The sequence below is a fragment of the Amaranthus tricolor genome, chromosome 8 (genome assembly GCF_026212465.1).
Source record: "Amaranthus tricolor cultivar Red isolate AtriRed21 chromosome 8, ASM2621246v1, whole genome shotgun sequence".
In the NCBI taxonomy this organism is placed as follows: Eukaryota; Viridiplantae; Streptophyta; class Magnoliopsida; order Caryophyllales; family Amaranthaceae; genus Amaranthus; species Amaranthus tricolor.
The window spans coordinates 15769992-15776172 of record NC_080054.1 but is presented as its reverse complement, the minus strand read 5'-3'; positions in this window follow the sequence as shown (position 1 = coordinate 15776172).

The following is a 6181-nucleotide window of genomic DNA, read 5'->3' as shown; positions in this document are numbered from 1 at the left end:
CCTAGAGCTTCCTATACATTAAAAGGACAACAGATATGTGCTTTGCTTCAATGGTTGAAGAGTATTAGATTTCCCGATGGTTATGTGTCCAATATGGCAAGGAATATTGACATGGCCAAGCATCAATGTTCGGCGTGAAAAGTCACGACTGTCATGTTTTCATGCAACGCTTAATTCCAATTGCATTCAGAGAATTGCTACCGGTGAAGGTTTGGGAAGCTCTTACCGAATTGAGCTTATATTTTAGAAGTTTGACAACCACAAAGCTATGTGTGAAGGATTTGAGGAAGATGGAAGCAGATATTCCGGTTATCATCTACAAACTAGCGACTATCTTTCCGCCCACATTCTTTGATAGCATGGAACACCTTCCTATCCATTTGGCGTATGAGGCTAGAATTGCAGGACCGGTCCAATACAGATGGATGTATCCATTTGAGAGGTATATAAATCATATGTGATTAATTTTTTCAAATTTTTTCATTATTTTACCGGTGAACTAATTTTTCCGTACAGGTACCTTAGACATTTGAAACTAAATGTGAAAAATAAAGCTCATGTTGAAGCGTCGATATGCAGCGCATATTTAACCGAGGAAGCATTGCATTTTGTTTCACATTATTTTGAGCCACATGTGCGATGCAGGGTCAGAGACCTTCCTAGGAATGACGATGGAAGTTACAACAATATTGTAACTGGTGTATTCACAATCTTCAGTCATCCAATAAGATTTCATGGAAAAGGAAAAGCATATATTTTGGATGAAAGAGATTACGAGATTGCACATAGATACGTGCTAATGAACTGTCCAGAGGTGGATGTATTTGTATCTGAGTTTAAAAGTTCAATTGAAAGACATCAACCGAATTAGTCAAGTCAGAGGATTGAAGCGTTCGTGCAAGAGAATTTCACAAATGCGTTCAGAACTGCAGTATGTTTTTCATCTATTACGTTAGTTATTATGTATGTATGTCAGTATTAAGTTAATTAATTTCATACAGTTATTTCCATTTATCTGACAGGAAAGACAAGGATCATTCGATAACCGAGTGAACAGTGAAATTTTGAAGCAGATGGCTGAAGGGACCCCTTAAACATGCTCGGAGTTACAATGTCTGTTACACAAACGGATATAGATTCCATACAGTACGTCATGCATCAAATAAATTAGCAGACAATAGTGGAGTGTGCGTCAAAGCTGCTGACAACAGTCGTGACGAAGAAGATTTTTACGGGCAATTGCTTGAAATCGTAGAGGTTGAATACTCGGGGATACCTATCAAAAGAGTAACGTTCTTCAAATGTCATTGGTATGACCCAACCACTACTGGAAATAGCCGCGGAACAAATATTCATAAACGATATAAGTTAGTTGACATACATCAAGGTCGCTCGTATCGTTTATATGATCCATTTGTGTTGGCAAGTCAGGCATGTCAAGTATATTATCTTCCATATCCGAGTACAAGACATAATTTAAATGATTGGAGAGCGGTTTGCAAAGTCAAACAAATTAAATTTGACAAAGAAGTAGAACAGGAATCCCAAGATGCTGCTTTCCAAGAAGAAAATAGGGACCGTATTGAAATTGAAGAAGATGTTTCCCAAACACCGCTTCTTGATCCATCTGGCGAAATTGTTCAACAGGTGCATGATAATGATGAAGATACTGAAGAAGATGTGGATCTTGTACTGTCAGAAAACGAACAATCTGAAGATGAAGATGTTGAGAACGACGACTATTTTAGTGATGAAGATTAATTTAATTTTTTATATGTAATTATTTAATATTTTGTAATATTTAAAAAAATTTAATTATAATCTTCCGAATTATTAATATTTTGTAGTAATAATAATGATAACAACAACAACAAAATAATAAATATATATCAACAATAATCATAATAACAATACTAATAATAAATAAAAACAGTGATAATAATAATAATAATAATAATAATAATAATAATAATAATAAGGATGATTTTAACAGTAATAATAATAATAATAACAATAACAGTAATAATAATAATAATAACAATAACAGTAATAATAATAATAATAATAATAATAATAATAATAATAATAATGATAATAATAATAATAATAATAATAATAATAATAATAATAATAATAATAATAATAAAATAATAATACTAATAATAATAATAATAATAATAATAATAATAATAATAATAATAATAATAATAATAATAATAATAATAATAATAATAATAACAATAATAATAATAATAATAATAATAATAATAATAATAATAATAATAATAATAATAATAATAATGATAATAATAATAATAATACTAATAATAATAATAATAATAATAATAATAATAATAATAATAATAATAATAATAATAATAATAATCATAATAACAATGGTAAATAAAATTAATAGCAGCCGAATTTTTCACCACTGTAGCACGCAAAGCTTGAAAAGTCAAAAAGAGTAGTCTTGTCAAAGCATGCAGCGACGAACCAGCGACCACATAAATCGTCGCCAGCTCACTGCAGCCCTGAAAGGTTTTCACGTGATATATATTTTGCACACTGCAGCACGCAAAGATAATTATTACCGAGGTATGGGCGACGAACCAGCGACCGAATTGATGGTCGCTAGACTAAAAAGTCAAGCAGTGTTGTCTTGTCAAAGCAGTGGCGACGAACCAGCTACCGCTATGTTGGTCGCGAGACTGAAAAGTCAAGCAGTGTAGTCTTATCATTGCAGTTGGTGACGAATCAGCTACCACCTTCGTGGTCGCCCACTTCAGAAGAAAAATCCGTAATATGATGCACTAATTCCTCATTTCCTACGACTGTATCCTCATTTGCATACTTATTCATTTTCCTTATACTTCACCTCTGAATTTTCTTTTCCTTCATTCATCTCATTCTCTATTAATTTTCTTTTCTCTCTTAATCTTTTCCTCATCATTTTGTGGTTACTACTCATCTTCAACTCTAAAAAACTCATCTTCTTATTACAAGGTTAGTGTTTATTGTTTATTTTTTTGAATTATTTCAATGTTCTTGATGATTATGATGATAAATTATGTTTGAATGTTTTTTTTATGTTTGATTTCGAGCTATGGAGTACATTGTCATCTTCAACATGTTTTTTCTTGTTATTTCATGATGTTTATGTTGAATTATGTATGTTTTTTTTTAAATTTCGGATTATGGTATATTTTGAGCATGTCTAATGTTATTATTTTGTTTCGTCATTTTTTGTATGTTTTTTAACATTTTCGAATTATGGTATAACTTGATCATGTATAACGTTATTTTTATGCATTTTTTGAATTTCGGAGTAATTTATTTTTTCGAATTATGAATTATGGTATACTTTGAGCATGTTTTATGTTATATTTTTCTACATTTCTTTTATTTAGAATGTAACTTTGGAATTATAGAGTAATTTATTTTTAATATGATGTTATTATCTAGTTTCAAATTTTTTTTATTTTTTTTTATATTTTCGATTTTTTGAGCATGTCTAATGTTAATTAAAACAGTTTTTTTTTTAATTTTTAAATGTAATTTTCGAATTACTTTAATAGTATACGTAGTAATGTTTAGTTTGGGATAAAATAATTCATTATGTAGATAAAATTGGGACATTTTCTGGTATAGATAAGATTGATTTTAGTTGAAAATAATATTAGGGTTTGAAATAAATATTATAGGCAAAATGAGCAGCGACCCTAATGATTGGGCTAGCAACTATTTCTTGAATAATTTGTCGACTAGCAACGACAACAATAGTGACGAAGACAACAATAACCCAGTTCATGGGAGTAGTGAAAATACTCCAAGTGATTCCATACATAATATGGAAGAGGACGATGGAGACGATCCTCGTCCGAATCTTCCATGGCTACCAACAATAAACAAGTAAATGTTTTTATCATCTTATTATCATTAATATTTTTTCAATATTAAAATTTCATTGTAAACTAATTTTGTTAATTATTGTAAGATTTAATCCGATATCCGGGAACACCATTGCATCCAAAATAAGGGCTACCTTTAATTATAGGCAAGATGTCGAAGGTAGTAGTTGGAAGGGTGTGACCAAACCCACCAAAGATTTTTATTTTAATGAATTTAAGGTAAAAATATTATTTTGTTGTTTATTTTTAGACTTTTTTATATATAAATTATTTTAAGTATTTTATTTGATGAAATATTTATGTATTTGGAAACAATACAAATGAGACCCTCGCCTCGAACATTTCGTTCGAAGGTCATGGGAGGAAAAAGTCGCAAAGCGCTATGCGGATATGCTTTTCAAATGGCGCAGGACGTTGAAAAGCAAGCCTGAATTTAAACCTCCTACCATCAATAATGAGACCTGGGCGCGATGGAAGGCTGATTGAGAACGCCCAGATACAAAGTCGTTTCGGCTAGGAATTCCTCCAATAGACGTTGAGGAAAAGACAAAGCCGAAGCCACCCATATAGGTGGCTCAATCCCGCACGCCAGAACAATGCGAGATTTGGTGAGTATTTAGTTAATTAAGTAGTATTATATTGAATTTTTTTATTATCTTTTGTTTAATTTTAAGTGGTTTTTTTATTTAATATTTCAGGAACAATCAAAAGGTCAAAGACCCACAGCTTACGAAATATTTACACGAACACATGGGGTCTTTGACAATGAAACAAGGGATTGTTCCCAATGGACGAATAGCAAGTCACAAAAAGTTAACGTAATAATCTATTAAACTTGTTTATTTATTTATTTTTAGTATCAATTAATACTTTGTTTATTGGTAATTGATTTCTTTGTTTTATTGAAGGACGAATATCGTTCTTTGATGGAGGAGCATCCAACTCGTGACTCAAGTCAAATTTGGTTGGATGCTATAAAAAACGTAGAAAGCGGTTCAAACAAAAAAAATAAAAAAAGCAAAGAGGTATTTGGGGTTGGGTCCGCCTCTCAAATTATTTATCCTCCAGAGCCAACGGATATTCCGTCTTCTCAGCCTGCACAACCTGATTATGATGTCATTATACAACAAAGGTTTGCGGATTTAGAAGCCCGGCAAATGGAGTTCAATAATCAATTATGGGAAGCGATACGAAGAGGAAATGCTCAGACTGCCTATAAGACTCATCAAAGGCTGACTGAACAAATAACAAGAGAACGAGAACTCTTTTTGAAATTCATTGAATCGCATTTCAATTTGAATCAACCCCCTCCTCCACCTCCTCCAAATGAATGATTAAATATATGTGATTTTTGTGACTTTATAAATAAATTTTAGATTTATATATAATATTTCCAGCTCTTTTATTTTAATTTATTTGTTTTATGTGTATATATTTTTATCTTAATATTATAACTAATACAAAATATATATATAAATATAATTTATATATATATATATATATATATATATATATATATATATATATATATATATATATATATATATATATATATATATATATATATATATATATATATATATATATATATATATATATATGTATATATATATATATACACGACGACCAAAAAGCATAAAAATGTGGTCTCTAGCAGTAGGCGACGAAAAGGCTATCAGAAGATGGTCACCATGCTGGCGACGAGCTCTTGGTCGCCAGATCTGGCGAGAACGATGGCGAAGAGATTCTTGTCGCCATGTCAGACACGTTCTTGGCGATGGCCATCTCGTCGCCTCTTGGTCGCCAATTTTTCCTTAAAAAATGGCGAGGATATGGCGTCCATTTTGGTGTTAGCAACGAACGAAAAGGCAACCACCACGAACCCCGTCGCCCTCCCGTCGCCAAGGCAACTTTTTGACCATTTAGCTATGAAATGGCGACGATAATGTATGTCGCCAATTCAATAGTTTTTTGTAGTGTAGTGTTCACTAACTACTATCAACCTCTACACCCTTCTTAGCGCTAGAAAACCCACAACAACAGTGACAACTGGATAATATATGAATGTTGATGTGCTAGAATCCAACAACAAGTGCCCTTCGATATATCCCGATTCCATCAGAAGACACACTTCTCAACTCGTAACTCAAACCCGTTTTTCACACAAGCCTAGGCCATGTAACCAAATAACCATACTCAAGAGCCAACTTCACCACTTTAGAACCAAATATCTCACCTAATCCTACTAGTAACAACCTATATTAAAGCCA